The 20,876-nt window shown below is 37.1% G+C and overlaps 1 pseudogene; it reads right to left on the bottom strand.

Moving 5' to 3' along the window:
* Positions 1-11,341: 11,341 nt before the first annotated feature.
* The window catches only part of LOC149559643 (plastidial pyruvate kinase 2-like), an 82,396-nt pseudogene continuing 72,861 nt past the window's right edge, over positions 11,342-20,876 (bottom strand).

Raw genomic sequence — 20,876 nt, 5'->3', positions numbered from 1 at the left:
CTTTCCTACTACCTCCCCATGTGGACTCTCATAGATACCTAAATTATAAATGGCTAGATGCAACCATTTTATCCAAAAGAAAAGAAAAGAATATAAATATAATATTATTGGATATGATGATTCCATAATTAACCATGTCAACTCTCTTTTTCAATCCTCTCTTGACATCTATTCGTGGAAGGGCTCTATTGAACCTAAAATAAAATGTTTTAAATGGTTCCTGCTCCTTGACAGATTACCTATTAGAAATAACAATACTTATATTAATTTTTGTAAATTATGCAAGCTTTTTGAGACTAGTAGACACATTTTTTTATTGTATCTTTTCTAAGGAGGTTTGGCAAATGTTTCGCATCACTTACCCTATCAATTTTACTATTCTTAATATTGTTACTGGGCATATTGATGGGATAGAAAAAGACAGTAATCTATTCTAGAATATTCTTTAACCTAATATTTTATGGTGGATATGGAATTGTAGAAACAAAGAAAGGTATCAAAATAATCCTAGAGTTCTTACTGAGTATTTTTGAAAACTCATGCATTTTAAAATCTTCTTTTAGGTTCATACTATGATGTTGATTGATAAGGAGAAGCTCAAGAGGTTCCTAGGAATTGGTTATGCCACCTTCTTCAACTTTGAGATGAAGGATGGTTATGAGTGGAGAAAGAATATGGATGACATGCAGATGTTTGACAAGACACTCAAGAAACTTAACAAAGAGGTTAAGAAAAACAAGAACTCTAAGAAATAATAGATTTTTCTACTAGTCCATATCCAGGAGCAAAAGTGCATTGTATGGATGGAAGAGAAGTCGGGATGGACTACTTGGGTTGACACCCATGAAAAAATTTTACATTAGCATTTTGGATTACTTTTTTCCCCTATGTATCTATGTATAGGACCAATTCATAGTTGATCTTTGTAGAACTCTTGTTAGGAGGCTTTACCTCTTACAATGTACATTTCAATGTAAGTAATTTTTTTTGGTGATCTCCTTATATTTAATACAAAAAAAAAAAATTATATAATAAACTTATAACATTCCATAATCACAAGTAATTCTTAATAAAATTGATTTAAAAAATATTAATAAATAAATAGTTAGTGAAACCTATTTTATTTCTCTTGTGTAATGTATCTTGAGGCTAAAAATGAACATTATTGCCTTTAGGCTATTGAGGAAAAAGCTATCATGTCCTTTTTGTTTCCCATCCTTTACCTTTTTCAAAAAATTCATCAATCAAAATTATTGGCTTAACTATTTTTTAATAAAATTATATTCTTTCTCTATAAAAAATTAAAATTTATAAATCATTAGTATTGTTACAATATATTAATTTATATCATGAAAATACAAACTAATTTTAAACATATATTTCTTATTGTTATTTACATTATAAATATGGATATAGATTTCATCTTCCAAATAAAAAATCATGTACACAATAATACTAAAAATGCATTATACTTTCAAACCAGCCTCAATAATATGCATTTATATATAACTTAATTCTAGAATTTATGTTTTTTCTTTATATTATTTTATCATAGTCAATATATGTTATATTTAACTTGAAATAAGAATTATATATAAGTAAAATCGAATATTTTGAAATTAAATATAAAATGTCATTGAAATTTCACATCTCAGCTATGTCATCACAAATTAAACAATTGAAAAAAATTTCAAAATAACAATTAAAGAGTATACATTTCATATATTTTATAATTTTCTTTTACATTGTTAGGTACGGATTCTTTTAAATTTGAAGAACATCCCGACAAATCTAATCTCTTCAATTTTGAGAGATCTCCAAAGCTTAATGGCCATTCCTCTAACATGGAACAGCTATTCAGCTCTAATGTTTCCAAATTTCTGAGTTGGCCAATCTTGGAAGGAAGTTCTCTTAATCATGGCAATCGGAAACTCTTAATTCTTCTAGCTTTGTTAGCGTTTCTACTCCATGTGGTAACCTTTCCATACTTGAAATTCTCCAAAAACACAACCTTACAAGAGAAGAATCTTGAGCAACCTCGGGAAAGTTTTTAGAATTTGCAATTCCGCTTTCAGAACAAATTATATTTGTGATGTACATAGCACGCAGATTTGGAGGAAGATACATATTTGTTCACGACAATTATTAAGAATATGTCAAATGCCATTGTAAAATCTAATCAGAGCTATTTGAAAAGATAAATTTTGCAAATCTTACCTTGTGCAAACCTCATGCCTTGCATTAATGGGCCATCATAGCAGACAAGGCGTTCTAGTTTCAACCTTCCTTGCATTTGTATCAAAACAAATAAAAAATAGCGAGCAATGATTCCTCCTGTCTCCTAAACATGTTAATATAATCAGTGCTTCGATCATGCTAGCGAAAGTTTCAGTAATTCATGTTCATCTGATAAGCTCAACCTTACGGGACAAAATGAAGTCAAGTAATAAAAATCTACTTATCGACCATTATTTTTTATTTCTGTCAATGAAACCTAATGTTGCGTTTTCAGAAATGAACATGTGCAGGTGGAATCGTTATTTCTTTCGGTCCTTTTGTATCATAATTATAATTTTATTATTTTCAAATGTTCATGATATCATATTCTGTTGAAGCTTTAACCATCAATCACTTTCATGTCTACTTAAGGTTGGAGCTTAAAAAATGATCATTTGAAGGTGGAGTGCAAAAAATGGCTTTACGCTAATACAACGTCAAATCAAATCATACCTCACGCATTCAAGAGACTTTTGAATCCATTTTCTTATCCTCGAGAGCTTGTGTGGATGGAATGTGGGTGCTCTCAGATTTCTAAGCAAAATAGTAGATTGAAAATGGTAGCTATGTGCTCTCAACGATGTAAAGGTATTAATTTTCCAAGGGTTCAAAAATGCAAGATCACAATAGAATCATGTTGATTGCAAGATATCTCAAATACAAGAAGGAAATCAATATCTTCAGATTAAAATGTGTTAGACTAGTAAATACCAGCGAGGAGCGGTAGTGTTTGTGTATAAGTCAAGGAGATTAAGAGGTACCTGTGAAAAATCAAACTATTGCAGTCACTGATTATTAATCTCCTATCACAAATGATTATTAAACTGCTGAAAATAAATTCTCAGCTAATATCAAAGAATAACACAATTGCAACTTCACTTAAAATACGGAAAGAAATGCGCAACAGAATCAACACAATATTTTCGAACAAATTGTCCCTGGAAAAACCCCTAAGGGAAAACCAGTTCTACAGATGAGGAATTATATTAAACTTCAGCAAATCAAGAGATACAAAATTCCTTGCCTCTCACTGGCAGAACTCCGACAACCTCCTAATTTCTCCCGCTGATATTCCCCACTACTATCCCCACGCTAACACTGCACCCTTGCTAACACTGCAAGACTATTTGCTAACACTGCAAACTGCTTCACAAAAGCTTCTTCTTGTGCCCTTGCTAACACTACAAGACTGTTTGCTAACACTGCAAACTGCTTCTCCAAAAGCTTCACTTCACTGTGCCCTTGCTAACACTGCAAGACTGTTTTGCTAACACTGCAAACTGCTTCACAAAAGCTTCTTCCTGTGCCCTTGCTAACACTGCAAGACTGTTTGCTAACACTGCAAACTGCTTCACAAAAGCTTCTTCACATCCAAATGACCCAATGACCCCTTTCTATACTACTCCTGTTGGTAAACCAACAACCGAGATTAAATCTAACCAACGGCTGAGATTAAGACAAATCGACAGCCAATAATAGAATTGGTTGCAAAGTGTCCAAAAGGAATCACTAAAATTAGTAAATAATAACCATTTACTAATTTTTGGCAAGTGGACAAACAGCTGTCCAAACCACCCATAAATACAACCGCTATTCATAGATAAGGACGAATAGCTGTCCAAGCTACCCATAAATAGTGCTGCTATTTCTGGGTCAGAAATAATAGCTGTCCAACTAAAAATAATTAACACTCCCTCTTAGCGAGGAAGCTGTTCTGCAGGACACCCATCTTATCTCTGAAGAAGATAAATTTGGCCTTTCCCAAAGCCTTCGTCAGAATGTCTGCTACCTGCTCATCTGTAGGTATGTATTATAGTCGAACAACTCCCCTTTGTACATAATCTCTAATGAAGTGATATCTGATATCTATATGTTTAGACCTATCATGAAACACTGAATTTTCAGACAACTTGATGCAACTGTGATTGTCACAATGTATCACAGTAGTCTCAACCTTCTGACCAAACAAGGCTACTAACAACTTTCGAAGCCATATAGCTTCACATGTCGCCATGCTAGCTGCTATGTATTTTGCTTCTGCTGAACTTAGAGCCACAGACTTCTGCTTCTTGCTGAACCAAGATACAACTCCTGATCCCAAGCCGAAACAACACCCTGAAGTGCTCCTTTTGTCTATTGTACTTCCTGCCCAATCTGCGTCAGTATAGCCTATCAACCTGATACCTTCACCTCGAACATATCTGATCCCATACTCGACTGTACCACACAAGTAACATAGCACATGCTTAGCTGCTATCCAATGCATTCTCTTTGGTTCAACCATGAACTGACTAAGAGAGTTTACTGCAAATGCTATATCTAGCCTAGTGTTGACCAAATACATAAGCGAACCAATCACCTGTCTATATAAAGTGGGATCTACATCCTTCTCCTTAGATACATCGTCATGCTCTGTGCTCACCTCTGGAACACCTGTCACTGTCTCACGAAGCAATCTAAGTGCTCCATGATGAATATGGCCCATCCTCCTATGCCATAGCTCTCCAAGATCTCTAGGATTATTGTTGCTCATAAGTGCCTTAGGAGTATCAAACTGCAATCTATAAAGGTGACCACTCCTAACTCCAATAGTTATGGGTGATTTCCAATCCTTGTGCTTAATCAACACATGTGTCCCTCTAAAGAGTAAATTATACCCCCTATCCTGAAGAACAGATACAGAAATCAAATTCATACCTAAGCCCGGCACATATAACACATCATGAAGAGGAATTATCTTTCCATTCTCCCTCTGAAACTGAATAGTCCCTTTCCCAATAGGGTTGAGTTTGGACAAGTTTCCCATAGAAATTTGGATGTTGGTGTCCTCCTCCTTGTAACTAGAGAAGTACTCTCTAACTCCTGTCATATGAAATGACGCCCCACTATCTATATACCAAACACACTGTGAGGTTGAGCTAACCATACAAGCTATGAGTGCAAACTCATCTTCCATTCTACTGGAGAGTTCTTCTGCACTTGCTGAAGCTGCCACCTACTTCTTACCCTTTTTTCTCTCTGGGCAATCACTGACATAGTGGCCAAACTCGTGACATCCAAAGCACTTGACCTTAGAAAGGTCCTTCTTCTTCTTTTCACTTTGTGAATTTGATCCTTTGCTAGATCCCTTCTTTGCTTTCCCTTTACCCGCTAGGGCAACGTTCTCTTGTTCCACCTCATTTTTCTGACTCTTGTTGGCCCCATTGACAAGACTTAGTCTACACTCCTCCTGAGTGAAATCAGTCCATAGTCGATCCCAACTCAGTAAAGTATCTCGTCCACTGACAACTTGAACAAAGACACTCCATTGTTTAGTAAACCCATTTAGGGCTATTCTCACTAGCTCATCATCACTAGGGCTATCTCCAACAGCTGCTAACTCATCCTTGACAAGTCTGAGCCTGGTGAGGTAACTTGTGACGTCTTCTCCCTGATTCATCCGGGTATTCTTTAGCTTCTCTCTGAGAATCAACTTCCTGTTAGTGGTAGCATTCTGGTACAGATTTAGAATGGCGTCCCACATCTTTGCTGTATCTAGCTCCAAGATATGTGAAACAATATGATCCTTGACACCATCAAGGATAATCCTCCTCGCTTTGGCATCGTCCTTCCTATATGCTGCAAGCTGTGTTGCATCCGTTGGTACAGGTACACCACTGGTAGCATAATCCTTGATACCATTCTCTTCCAACAATAAGAAAATTCTAGCCTTGCAGACACCAAAATTTGAGGCACCATCCAATCTATCCTGATCTCTCAAACTAGCTGAAGCCATCTCAAGGGTTTAAAGCAATAATAAATCTAAAGAGATCAAAATTTCTTTTCTAGGGCAAAACTCTTCTACCCTTAACAATGCTCTGATACCATGTGAAAAATCAAACTATTGCAGTCACTGATTATTAATCTCCTATCACAAATGATTATTAAACTACTGAAAATAAATTCTTAGCTAATATCAAAGAATAACACAACTGCAACTTCACTTAAAATACGGAAAGAAATGCGCAACAGAATCAACACAATATTTTCGGACAAATTGTCCCTGGAAAAACCCCTAAGGGAAAACCAGTTCTACATATGAGAAATTATATTAAACTTCAGCAAATCAAGAGATACAAAATTCTTTGCCTCTCACTGGCAGAACTCCGACAACCTCCTAATTTCTCCCGCTGATATTCCCCACTGCTATCCCCACGCTAACACTGTGCCCTTGCTAACACTGCAAGACTATTTGCTAACACTGTAAACTGCTTCACAAAAGCTTCTTCTTGTGCCCTTGCTAACACTACAAGACTGTTTGCTAACACTACAAACTGCTTCTCCAAAAGCTTCACTTCACTGTGCCCTTGCTAACACTGCAAGACTGTTTGCTAACACTGCAAACTACTTCACAAAAGCTTCTTCCTATGCCCTTGCTAACACTGCAAGACTGTTTGCTAACACTGCAAACTGCTTCACAAAAGCTTCTTCACATCCAAATGACCCAATGACCCCTTTCTATACTACTCCTATTGGTAAACCAATGACCGAGATTAAATCTAACCAACGGCTGAGATTAAGACAACTCGACAACCAATAATAGAATTGGTTGCAAAGTGTCCAAAAGGAATCACTAAAATTAGTAAATAATAACCATTTACTAATTTTTGGCAAGTGTACAAATAGCTGTCCAAACCACCCATAAATACAACCTCTATTCATAGATAAGGACGAACAACTATCCAAGCTACCCATAAATAGTGCTGCTATTTTCGGGTCAGAAATAACAGCTGTCCAACTAACAATAATTAACAGTACCAAGATATGAGTGGCTGAGATTAAGTGGTAGGTAGAGGTATATGAAGAGACATGCAACAAGTGGTACAAGCTCAAATTTTTCTAGTTGATGAATGTTATTAATAGTGATGGGTTATATATGAAAGAAGGGGATTTAAGAATTTATAAACTAAAGAAAGATTTCTGCAAAATGCTTTTGGTTATTTATTGTGTGAGTTTTTAGCATCAATATTTCGGATCACACTTTGTGATCTATCATTAGAATGAAAAAGTAAGCATGAGATGTAAAATGCAAGATCTTGCTCTTCTATGTTTGATTTTACATCTCTTGTTTGCTCTTTCATCCCAGTGATGGATCACAGAGTCTGATCCCAAACGTTGATTTTAAAAAATCACACACAATAAAAAATTGTGCAAATCAGATAGACTATAGAAATCTTATTATTTTAAACAAAAAAAGATATATATTTAATAAATAGACAAAAAGAGAAACAAGTGAATAGACAAATTAAATTCATAAAATGAAATTAAATTGAACTAAATTAATTTAAAATTTAAGATAGAAAATTAATGAATTATTTAAACATGTAAAATATATTCATTTAAATAACAAATGAAGAGCTAAAATATAAATTGATTAAGTACAAATATTTATTTAATTAATAGATGAATTTTATTAATTTCATAAAGATAGTTTTATTAAGCCGAGAGGCTTTCTACAATGGTAGCAATTTTCAATGTAAACATTTTCTATTTTGAAAAAAATTTGACATTCATTTACATGTTAGAAAATTAAAAATAGATATATGCATTTTCTTATTATTATGATTTATACGGAATATGATTTTTTTTAAATTTGCACATGGTGAAATAAATTCATTTGAATAAGCCGAGAGATATCCTTCTCGAGGCGCCTGTTGCACTGAGTTAGATTATGAAAATAGGTGCCTCGAGAAGGATATCTCTCAGATTATTTTTTATATATAGAATATATATAAGCTAGTAGCACTTGCAACGGAAGAATGAAAGACATTATTGTTATTAATCTACTGAAACAAATAATAATTATTAAATATATTTTATAATACATTTTATAATTTAGATGTTCGCTTAAAAAATATGGTTAATGTAATAGATTCCCTTTGAATTTTTTTTAAAAAAATCACCACATATATAATAATTAGTATGAACAAAATGTTTTTTTTTTTTTTCAGGTAATTAGAATTAAACTTTGGATTGAGATTAGAGTTTCCATTTGCATTAGTGTTAGCATAAGTTTTATCTTTAAAGCTAGATATTTATTTGCAATAGAGAAAAGGTCGTAGTGGTACTTCTTTAAGGAAACCAAGAGTTAGAGAGTTATTAAGCCTTCAACTTTTATAATACATAGTTTTGTTTATTAATCATTAAATTAAAGTCTGAAAAACTTTCTCATGTTTCTTTATCTTTCATCCTTCACACTATGTATACCTCATGCCTTACTATCATCCCCTTCTATCTCTCTCTCTCTCTCCCCCCCTCTATTTTGGTCCTAAATTTTCCTCTTTCTATATTTATCTCTATCTCTCCCCACTCCCCCTTCTACCTTTCTTCCATCTCCTTTCCCCTCTAGCCATTGCTTCCCAATAAATACCTAATATATCTTTACATCAGCTCTCTCTCTCTCTCTCTCTCTCACACACACACACACACACACACACACACATCTCTCTTTCTTGAACATATAAATACATATATCTCCCCCGTAATTACTCTCTTTCCCTCTCTCCTGACCCTCCTCTTAGCATGTGTTCTCCTGCTTAACTCCCCCTTCTCTCCCCCCCATACTTATCAGTATTATCCTCTCTTCCTTCCTTCATTACCATGTCCATCTATCCTATGCCCTAATTATTATATTAATCCCATCTCTTCCCTATTTCCTCTCATATTTCCTCTTTCTCTTATATGCCTCCCCCTCTCACCATCTATTCCTCTTGATTACCATATATCCCTAGCCTATTTCTCTCACCCCATGGGTCCTCTTCTCTCTCTTTCTCCCTCATATGGGTCACATGCTAATTACTCTATTACAAAGTATCCCCCCCCTCTCTCTGATTATCAAATTCTCCTATTTTTTTCTCTACATCATATCTCTCCCTCTCCATGTTCTCTCTTTCTCTTTCTTGTCTACTCCCTTTCTCATGTTTCCCACCACATATTACCATCTCCTCCCCCTAATTACCATCTCTCTCTCTCTCTCTCTCTCTCTCTCTCTCTCTCTCTCTCTTCAAAATTCCTCCCTCCATCATCATTTGTATCAATTCGATGCCTTAATTATTCTCTTTCTCTCTACCTCATCTCTCTCTCTCTCTCTCCTTCAATGTTGTCTCTTTCTACCTTATTCCTTCCCTCATTTCTCTCTTTCTCCTATTTCAATTGTTACTTACCACATCCTATGCTTTATTACCATTTATCTCTACATCATCTCTCTCCCTCATTGCATCATTAATATCTTTAAGTCTCTCCTCTCCCTCCTCTCACAATCTCTTCCCCCTATTTACCCTCTATATCTACCCCGCATCTCTTAGTCATGTATCTTTATCCCTCACAATATCTCTTGCACATGTCTCTCACCATATTTCCTCTCATCTCATTCTCATGTCCCCTCCTCATATCTCTTTATCTCCCACAATCTTTCTATGTCCACCTCATGTCTCTCATGACCCCCCATACCCTCTATTGTGTCCCCTCCTATTATTACTATCTACTCTCTTTGTCTTGTGTATCTTTATCTCTTTCTCTCTTATATAGTGTTTACTTCATGCCTCACACTCATCCCCTTGTCACACACTCTCTCACATGTCCCATTCTATAATTACCCCCCACCTATTATTATGTAGAACCTCCCCACTCCCCCTACCCCCTTCTCTCTCTCTCTCTCTCTCTCTCTCTCTCTCTCTCCCCTTCTCTCTCCATCCATAATTACTCTCATTGTCTGTCATGCCTATCTATCTTGAACACTAATGATACTCTTTCTTGTGATCTATTTGATCTCATCCCCTCATTTTCCATGTCTACCTCATCTCTCCTCTCCCACTTCTCCTTCTTTCTCTTTTCCCCACCTCTCACCATATCTCCCCCCTAATTTCCACCTATATCATACTCCTAATATATTCTACATAGCACTCAATAGATGTAAACCAATATGAAAAAATAAAGGGTTATATCATACTCCTAATGTATTCTACATAGCATTTTACTTAAACTTATCATAGAATCTACAGAGCATTTTACCACAAAAATAAAAACCCCTAACTAAATAACTTCCATTACATTCCACGAGTTCATCTATATGATCCTCTGCAGCACATAAGAGCCATGGAGCGATTGAAGGAAAGCCCAATAACAAACCTGAATTCCTTTCGTTTTGTCATTCTTCCCACCAAAGATTTAGAGTGATGAAGGCCCCCAAGAATCATTAGACTCTATAACTTCCCGCAATTAAGGAAATGTGGACATTTTCTTTAGGTAAAGGGAAATAAAAAATCATCTTCTCACTAAGCTTGAGTTGAGAAAGAGGCCCTTACACATTTAGGGATCGAGCAGTGCCCTCAACGCTCACCATTAAGGAAGAACTGGTTCCAAAAAATAAAATTATAAGATCTTAAATTACTTAATACTTCTACTTGCATAAAGTATTAGGTATTGGAATCTGTATATAAGGCAGAATGAAAGAACAAGGTTTATATTTCAACATACTTTTCATCTATGTGACTCGTGCAAGAGAGCTAGCGAGTTTACAATGTACATAGTGCAGGGAAAGATGTGTAGGTTTAGATGCTTTGAAAATTTAAGCTGCCAGGTGCAAAGACAAACACTGTAGCCCTTGTCAACACCAGTGTAGCCTGCAGTAAGAGGGTAAAAAAAATTTGGAGGCCAAGGTAGGTTGTGTGAATTAGATCGCCCAGTTAACAGAATAGAGGATGTGTATAAGGACTTATAAAAGCACTCTTCAACATATTTATATACTTGAATATGGTATCTAAATTAAACAAAATTATAGAAGAGGTCTCTAGGGCTATGGGTGCTTGAACTCTAAAATTCATACCTGTTTATTGTACAGATGTGAAGCATTCGAAGATGTGCATGGGCCCTTGATCCTTAGATATTTGGGCTAGTCCTTCCATGCGAAGAAAGGGAAGGATGAGGGATTGGAATGGAGGCCACGCAGGTACTCGCTTCCTAATGTGATTAGCATAGTGAGCACGACACCTCTGAAGGTTAGAGAAAGAGAGATCCAAGAGACGAATCATATACAAGGAATGGGAATATGAGTACGTGAGGTGGATTCCTCTTCATCTCCAGTTCTATGCGTTTCATATTCTTCAACAACTGTAATTTAATGGAATTGTAATTCAACACAAATGCAGCACACTAATCCACGTGACTGTTCATTTCAAAGTAACCCTTCACAAATGTAAATAGTTTATTCCAGCTGGCAGTCAATTTTTTATTCAATCAATCATCTTCATCTTTACTCTCAGTTACCTGTCAAATTTTATTAAAATAGCTAAATGTTTACATTGAAGCTTTTGGCATAGAAAAATAATGAATTATTTAAACATGTAAAATATATTCATTTAAATAACAAATGAAGAGCTAAAATATAAATTGATTAAGTACAAATATTTATTTAATTAATAGATGAATTTTATTAATTTCATAAAGATAGTTTTATAGTTTTAGATGTTGTTATCAACTGCCTCTATGTAAACATGCATCAAATGTGGGAGGAGTGGAGTCTTTTTATGTATACCATGAATCCAAGGGCAAGGTTGCTTCTTTGGACAACTTTGGGATGGATTTTGATGATAGATAGGTGGTAGATGTGTATTCTCTCATGTAGATATGATTATAAATAAATCAATTCGTTTCATATAAAAGTGTACAGAGCATTTCAATTTAGGTTGCTTGTCCTTAGATTTGGACTTAAATGGGTAATGTATTATTATTATTAATTTTGTTTCGTCATTGTGAAGGGCATAAATGGATCTATATTAAGGGTTTTGGATCTATTAGAAGAACTGTGGTGTTTATATAAGTGGAGTAGATTAATATAGATTTAATAAGTATATTAAAGAAGTCACTAAATCTTCAACAATTTTGTAAGAGGTGAAAATTGTTTTGGACTACATGTTCTTTACAATCATGCTCAACTTAGGTGAATTAAAAGACAAATATCATGCGTGTTGTAGAAATATAAATCAAACTAAAATAGTAGATGGGCGTAATTGTTGTATCACATAAATCAATTATCTGGCTTGGCTTCCTATGAGGAATAGGGTATTGTAATATTTAAGAATGGCCAAAACTAACTCAAATAACGGAACTGACCTGAAACGTTTGGAATTGACAAGTTGAGAGGTGCACATACAGCATCCTACAACGATGTACTCCACTGCCTTGTTTAATTTCTGCTTCTGTTCTGGCATGTGCTCATTCAATTTTTTAATTTGCTTCCCAAGATTAACAATAGCTTTCAAAATTTCAAGACACTCTTTTTGGTTTTTACTCATGTCGTTAAATCTACTAAGTGCGAATCCCACCACAGAAAGTGCTGCCCCCACCCAATGAATTTTCCCGGCGTCTTTCAGCAAACTTGTGAGAATTTTCTTTGACTCTGCACTCAGTCCATCCACGGTGTCTTTCTGGACAGAGAAATCCATGATATGTAAACAAGCTACGAGAATCAACCTTTATTTAGTCCAATTTCTTCTCTGATATCTGTATCTACTGCCACGCAATGATTTATAAATGACTAGAGTTAAATCATAATGAAATTGGGATTTTATGACTGTAAGTTGATTTTACAGTTCGGATATGGGAACTTTACCTCTTTGGAAAGTTTGTCAATGTGTTTATCTACAAATTCGAGGAATGTTTGGCCATCCTGGCTATTAGAACCCACTTCTGAACCAGATACTCCTCCTTCACTCTTCTCTCGTGACTGCGTATCGACAACTGATGCAGGAGCATCCAGAGGTATAAGGGCAATCCTGTGTCACCCAAAAAAATGTACTTAGACTTAGTTTCTATTTTATGTCTTTACATTTTTGGATACCCATTTGGCTCAAATAAAGGTTCCAACTCTCATAGTTCAACTATCAGTGCATTTAAAAATTTTGAAAAAATAGGAGCATGCAATTTGACCATCATTTTGGTGACCTAGAAGGTGTGACTTGGCCAGATGAATGTAATCGAGATTTAGAGCATTCCAGAAAAAGAATCAGGTCAAAAGGCCCCACGGTTTGAAAGTTATTGCAATTTTTCAGGTTTTGGAGACCCCCTAAGAATGCTTCAAAGTCAGGTTTGGGGCATTAAATGACCTCGAAAAGGGTCAAAAAATGGGGGACGAGCGAAGCTTGTCCATAGGGCTATAGAGCGCTTCGAGAGCTTTTCGAAAATGTAAACGGTTCGTCAATCGGAGTTACGGTTCAAAAGTTATGCCTCCCGAAAGTTTGGCTACCGTTTCTGGATTCTTCTAGAATTGCACCGACTTCTAACGCAGCTTCCGGAACCTTCTATTTTGTCGGTGAATGCCTACTAGCACTTTTTAGAATGTACTCCTAGTCCTTAACTCTCCGGGGTCTATTTAAGGAAATTTCTGGCATTGTAAAAGGCAGTTCGGATTGGAGCTTGAGAGGAGGTGCTAAAAGGAGAAATATTCTCCAGATTTATGCTATTGTAAGCCTGCAGGGCATGTTTTGAGTTTATTTTCTCTGCACTGTTTGTACCAGCTTATTTTCTCAGTTAATATAATTTTCCCTTTCTATTGTGTCTATTATGGTTGTTGGGTTGTGTCCCCATCAAGTGGTATCAGAGCGGATTTTCCTGAGTGTGTAGACAGAGCGCCGACTGTGAGGCAGTTTGCACCAGGACTGTGTGGTTGTGGGTTCGAGTTAGAAGATGCCTCCACGAAGAGAGCATGGTGGAAGGGCTAGAGCTGTTGATCCTGAGGAGGTTAGAGCCCTCCAGAGACAGGTACAAGCATTGCAAGAGGAGCTTCGTAGAAGAGCAAATATTGCCGCAGATGACAATAGTGAGGATGACAATGAAGAGGAAGTAATGGAAGTTGACGGGGAAGTTCTAAATCCTGTAGAGGAAAGGCTTTTTAGGGCCATTTCTAGGTTTGGGAAAAGACCTACAATTGAAGTGGGTATATTTTCGGGAAATTTGAAACCAGATGAGTTGATCGATTGGATCAATGAACTGGACGAATACTTTGAGTATGAGGATATAAGGGATCCAGATAGGGTTAAGTTTGCAAAGGCCAAACTAAAAGGCCATGCCAAAATCTGGTGGCAAGAGGTTCAACTGGAAAGACTTAGAAGAGGAAAGGAGAAAATCACAAGATGGGATCGCATGGTGGACAAATTGAAGAAGCAGTTCATTCCTGTGGACTACGAGCTTGATTTGTTTAAGAAGATGCATGGGTTAAAACAAGCAGGAAGATCAGTCCAAGAATATACAGAGGAGTTTTACCGACTCTTGATTAGAGCGGGGCATGCAGAAGCAAATAAGGAGAAGGTTGCTCGTTATATCAGTGGGTTACGACCTAGCATCCAAGAGGAACTAAGTCTGGTAAGAATGACCAGCGTTGAAGAAGCATACCAGTTTGCCCTACGAGTTGAAGAGAAGCTGAGTAAAAGGTTTGAAGGAAGACAAAGAGGGCACGGTCAAGGAGGAAGGGGAAGCAGTAGATCATCTGGAGGCCGCAATGAAACTCAAAAGAAAAATGAAGATGAGGGTACTAGCAGGAACCAGAGGAATGAGGGTTTCAACCGCTCCCGTGATCAAGACTTTGGAAATCAAAGAGGAATAGGTAGAGGACATGGGCAAGGAAGAGGAGGCTTCCGTGGTACCTGTTTCCATTGCAATGAAGAAGGTCATCGTGCCTTTGAATGCCCTCAAAGACAAGGAAGGATAGATAGGAGAGCTGAGGGCCAAGCTAGGGTTGCTCATGTGGATGAGGATGCACAATCATCACATTCAGAGGATGCAAAAAGAGGAGAGACCTTGGTAAATGAAAGAGTCCTACTAAGTGGTGAAAATGAACCAGGACAACGGAGGAGCTTGTTCCGTACCAGATGCAAGTGTGAGGATAAATGTTGTGATGTGATCATTGATGGTGGTAGCACTGATAACTTGGTATCCGAAGAGATGGTCTCTAAGCTGAAGCTCAAGAGGGAGAAACATCCCCAGCCCTATCGGATTTCTTGGGTAAAAGATGATCATAAGGTCCTGGTAAGTGAACAATGTTTAGTAAAATTCAAAATTGGGAGTTACCATGATGAAGTTCTTTGTGATGTTATTTCGATGGATGTTTGCCATCTATTGTAGGGTAGACCATGGAAGTTTGATAGACATGCAATACATGATGGACATGCAAACACATACTCTCTGATAAAGGATGGAGTTCGCCACAAATTGAAGCCCATGAAAAAGGAAGGTGAAAAGGTATGTAGCAGTGCTAGGATTTGTCTTGTTGATGGAAGGAAGTTTTTAGATGGCATGAAACATCAGCGCATGTGCTATGCTTTGATTCCTAGAAAAGATAAAGAAGGTAGTAGTGAAATACCATTTGAAGTTTCAGATTTACTAGGAGAATTTGGAGATATTATCTCTGATAATGTTCCAGATGGATTGCCACCAGTAAGAAAAATCAGTCATCAAATAGATCTGATTCCAGGAGCTAGTTTGCCTAACAAGGCTGCTCACAGGATGACTCCTACTGAAACAGAGGAGCTAAATAGACAGGTTCAGGAGCTGTTGAGGAAGGGCTTGATTCGAGAGAGCCTGAGTCCATGTGCAGTACCTGCAGTACTCGCACCAAAAAAGGATGGAGAGTGGAGGATGTGTACAGATTCCCGAGCTATAAATAGGATAACCATCAAGTACCGATTTCCTTTGCCAAGGATGGATGATCTTATGGACTGCTTGAGTGGAGCTGAGTACTTCACAAAGATAGATCTGAAGAGTGGCTATCATCAAATACGGATTCGAGAAGGAGATGAGTGGAAAACAGCCTTCAAGACCAAGGAGGGTCTTTATGAGTGGTTAGTCATGCCCTTTGGATTGACGAACGCCCCAAGCACCTTCATGCGGCTCATGAATGAGGTACTTAAGAAGTTCTTGGAAAAATTTGTTATTGTCTATTTGGATGATATTTTAATTTTCAGCAAGACTTTGGAAGAACATTTACTGCATATTCGTAGTGTCCTTGAAAGGCTAAGGGAAGAGAAACTGTTAATTAATCTAAAGAAGTGTGTCTTTGCAAAAAGGGAGTTAGTCTATTTGGGATTTGTTATATCACCTGAAGGTCTCAAAATGGATCTAGAGAAGGTAAAAGCCATCTTGGAATGGCCTACTCCAAGGTCTGCTACTGAGGTAAGATCATTTCATGGCCTGGTTAGTTTTTACAAAAAGTTTATTAAGAATTTCAGTGGCATATGTGCACCTCTAACTGATACAATAAGAGGGGATAGAAAAGAGTTCAAATGGACTACAGCAGCTGCGAGAAGTTTTGAATTGCTGAAGAAGAAGGTGACTGAACAGCCTGTGTTGGCACTTCCAGATTTCAGAAAAGTATTCTAGGTGGACTGTGATGCTAGTGGTAGCACTATTGGGGCTGTATTAAGCCAAAAAGGTAAGCCTATTGCATATTTTAGTGAAAAATTGAATGATGCAAAGAAGAAGTATTCTGTTTATGATCAAGAGTTCTATGCGATAGTTTAGGCCTTAAAGAAATGGAGGCATTATTTATTGCCAAAGGAATTTGTTTTGTATACTGATCATCAGGGATTACAGTACCTAAATAGCCAAGGTAAATTGAATCAGAGGCATATGAAGTGGGTAGAATTCTTGCAGAGTTATACATTTGTGTTAAAGCATAGAAGTGGAAAATCTAACAGGGTTGCAAATGCATTAAGTAGGAGACAGTTGTTGCTTACAACAATGCAGGTTGAAGTAGTTGGGTTTGATGAACTCAAGAATTTGTACCCCGAGGATCCTGATTTTGCTGAAGCATGGAAAGCTTGTAAAGAACCTATGGCTGTAGATAGAACCAAGTGGTTAGACTATTTGGTTCAGGATGGCATGTTGTTCAAAGGTAGTCAATTGTGCATTCCAAGGAGTTCCATGAGGAAAAATCTGATTAAGGAGAAACACAGTGGAGGGATGGCAGGACATTTTGGTCGGGATAAGACCATTGTCATTCTTAGAGAACATTATTTTTGGCCTCAAATTACACAGGATGTGAAGAAGTTTGTACAGAGTTGCCAGGTTTGTCAAGTTGCCAAGGGGTTTAGTCAAAATACTGGCCTATATCAGCCATTGACTGTTCCATCAAGGCCATGGGAGGACATAAGTATGGATTTTGTTCTTGGATTGCCAAGGACACAAAGGGGTAATGACTCAGTATTCGTGGTGGTTGATAGGTTCTCCAAAATGGCACATTTCATTCCATGCCACAAAACTCATGATGCTGTCCATATTGCAGACTTGTTTTTCAAAGAGGTGGTAAGACTACATGGTCTTCCAAGGAGTATAGTTTCTGACCGAGATACTAAATTTGTGGGGTATTTCTGGAGGACATTATGGAAGAAGTTGAGAACAGACTTGAAATTCAGTTCCACGCATCACCCACAGACTGATGGCCAAACAGAAGTGGTAAATAGAAGTTTGGGCAATTTGCTGAGATGTTTAGTTGGAGATAAGCCCAAGGGATGGGATTTGATTCTACCACAGGCAGAGTTTTCTTATAATAACTCTGTAAATAGGAGTACTGGAAAATCACCATTTCAAATTGTATATGGGAATAGCCCAAGGACTGCACCAGAATTGAGGAAGATAGAACAAGGGGAGAGAACAAGTGCTGAAGCTGAAGAATTTGTTGAACACATCAAGCATCTACATGAGGAGGTTCAAGCACACATTATCAAGATGAATCAAGAGTATAAAGCTAGGGCTGATGCAAGGAGAAGACATAAGGAATTCCAAGTAGGGGATCTAGTCATGGTGCACTTACGAAAAGAAAGATTTCCCGTTGGTACTTACAACAAGCTGAAAATGAAGAAATTTGGCCCCTGCAAAGTTTTGAAGAAACATAACTCAGGAAATGCATATGAGGTGGAGCTGCCAGATGGTATTCACATTTCTCCCATTTTCAACATTGCAGATTTAACAGAGTATCATGATGATGGTGCAGATGAGGAGCTGGTTTTAGAGCCATGCCCAATTCCTGCTTCTAAGAAGGAGGAGATAGAAGACATTCTAGATCATCGTGTGGGTAGGAGTACCAGAAACAGGCAGTATGAAGAGTATTTGGTCAAATGGAAAGGACGGCCAATCGAGGACTCAACTTGGATTTCAGCAGCTGAGGTTTTCCATTTGGGATTTCCTCTACCATCCATAAAGTGACAGGGTCACTTTTCAATCTACCCTGGGTGTCTGATGCAGGAGCATCCAGAGGTATAAGGGCAATCCTGTGTCACCCAAAAAAATGTACTTAGACTTAGTTTCTATTTTATGTCTTTACATTTTTGGATACCCATTTGGCTCAAATAAAGGTTCCAACTCTCATAGTTCAACTATCAGTGCATTTAAAAATTCCGAAAAAATAGGAGCATGCAATTTGACCATCATTTTGGTGACTTAGAAGGTGTGACTTGGCCAGATGAATGTAATCGAGATTTAGAGCATTCCAGAAAAAGAATCAGGTCAAAAGGCCCCACGGTTTTAAAGTTATTGCAGTTTTTTGGGTTTTGGAGACCCCCTAAGAATGCTTCAAAGTCAGGTTTGGGGCATTAAATGACCTCGAAAAGGGTCAAAAAATGGGGGACGAGCGAAGCTTGTCCATAGGGCTATAGAGCGCTTCGAGAGCTTTCCGAAAATGTAAACGGTTCGTCAATCGGAGTTACGGTTCAAAAGTTATGCCTCCCGGAAGTTCGGCTACCATTTCTGGATTCTTCTAGAATTGCACCGACTTCTAACGCAGCTTCCGGAACCTTCTATTTTGTCGGTGAATGTCTACTAGCACTTTCTAGAATGTACTCCTAGTCCTTAACCCTCCGGGGTCTATTTAAGGAGATTTCTGGCATTGTAAAAGGCAGTTCGGATTGGAGCTTGAGAGGAGGTGCTAAAAGGAGAAATATTCTCTAGATTTATGCTATTGTAAGCTTGCAGGGCATGTTTTGAGTTTATTTTCTCTGCACTGTTTGTACCAGCTTATTTTCTCAGTTAATATAATTTCCCCTTTCTATTGTGTCTATTCTGGTTGTTGGGTTGTGTCCCCATCAACAACAATGCATTCACACTAATTATATTAAGGAAATAAATTGTAGATAACTGGAATTGTTGGAAAGCTAAATATATTCTAGAATTAGAATTCCACAGATTCTTATAATCAGATAACTCACTGCGTTCTTCAATAGATCTCCGATGAACTTAATCAGTATGTCAAGCTGGCTTACATCTTTGAAACTACGTAGAAAACTATCCAAATCAGAACTTGTGGTGGTGGAAGGCCCAGCAATTTCTGGTTGCTGAGAAGGTTGAGAAGAGTATGGAGGAGTAGAAGGCCCTGTATTTTCTGGTTGTTGAGATGGTTGTTCAGAAGGCCCAGCATTTTCTGGCTGTTGAGATGGACGAGAAGAAGATGAGAAGCAAGTGCATGAGAAACACCGCAATGGAGAGGGAAACTTTCCCATTACTATTGCACTGAGAAAACAAACCAGAGCAGAAAAAATAAAGAGGTTCCTCTTCTTGCTTAAGGCACAAGATGATCGATCATTGGCAGGGCTCTCTGACCTTTTATCAATGTCATCTATCGTATGTAAGACATTTCTCAATCAATTATCAATGTGGGTCTCATTTATGATTTTCAATTCAAATTTTGTATTATAGAAGTATTTTTTTAATCCACCAAGCAAGTTCTGTGTTTGAATGAAACAGATGCATTTTCACCTTATCATATATATATAGCTGTTCTTTTAAAATGTATAAGGTGAACAGTACAATAGCGACAAAGTGGGAGACCCACGGTTTACGTAGGCCAAAGTTAAAATAAATTTTATTTAATCTGAAATTAATATCAAAATAATGTTTCCCTTTCTCGCAAGGATCTAACAGCATTGACCAAATCAAATTGTAGATTATGCATTTTTATTTAGTATATCGGAGGCTACCGAGAAGGTTGTAATTTCGCCATCATGCTAAGTGCCTGGTTTTACTTAGAGGTGTACCTGCTATAAACCATGGTTCTGAGAAAAAAACTATAAGAAATGTAATTTGCCTCTCTACTTTGACCATTTGGGTATAAAATGATCGCTAGAAGGATTCATCCTACAACCATCTATTACAGGCAATCTAATGTATTTCTTTTTCAATTGTCTAATTTATCAGTAATTGAAATCTTTCTAGTAGAAACCATACGCCAACTAGGAAGATCAAGAGTCACGTATTGAGATTTGAGCTTAGATCTATGCAATGAAAACCCAAAGCTTTTAACTAATTAAGCTCAACTCCGTGGATTTTCCAAAGTAATTTAGCTTTTGTTATTAATTGTATGTATACAATTAGAGCCTTTTAGTTAGATACCAAATAGAAGATCTGTAATTTAGATTCACTACATCAAGATATCGTGGGACATGTTTGGGTCTCATTCACCTTTGTACTAAACTAGTACGAGGCTGTGTTGTTTCTTATTAAGTAGATGACAACGTCTGGAGTTAGATAGCTTAACTTAGGTGAAGGACCATGAGATGCCTAATTTAATTAACATGGCA

The sequence above is a fragment of the Cupressus sempervirens genome, chromosome 4 (genome assembly GCF_028749045.1).
Source record: "Cupressus sempervirens isolate cs-2001-9-10 chromosome 4, ASM2874904v1, whole genome shotgun sequence".
NCBI classification, from domain to species: Eukaryota; Viridiplantae; Streptophyta; class Pinopsida; order Cupressales; family Cupressaceae; genus Cupressus; species Cupressus sempervirens.
Note: the sequence above shows the minus strand (reverse complement) of the source record. Positions and strands in the feature narration are given on the sequence as shown.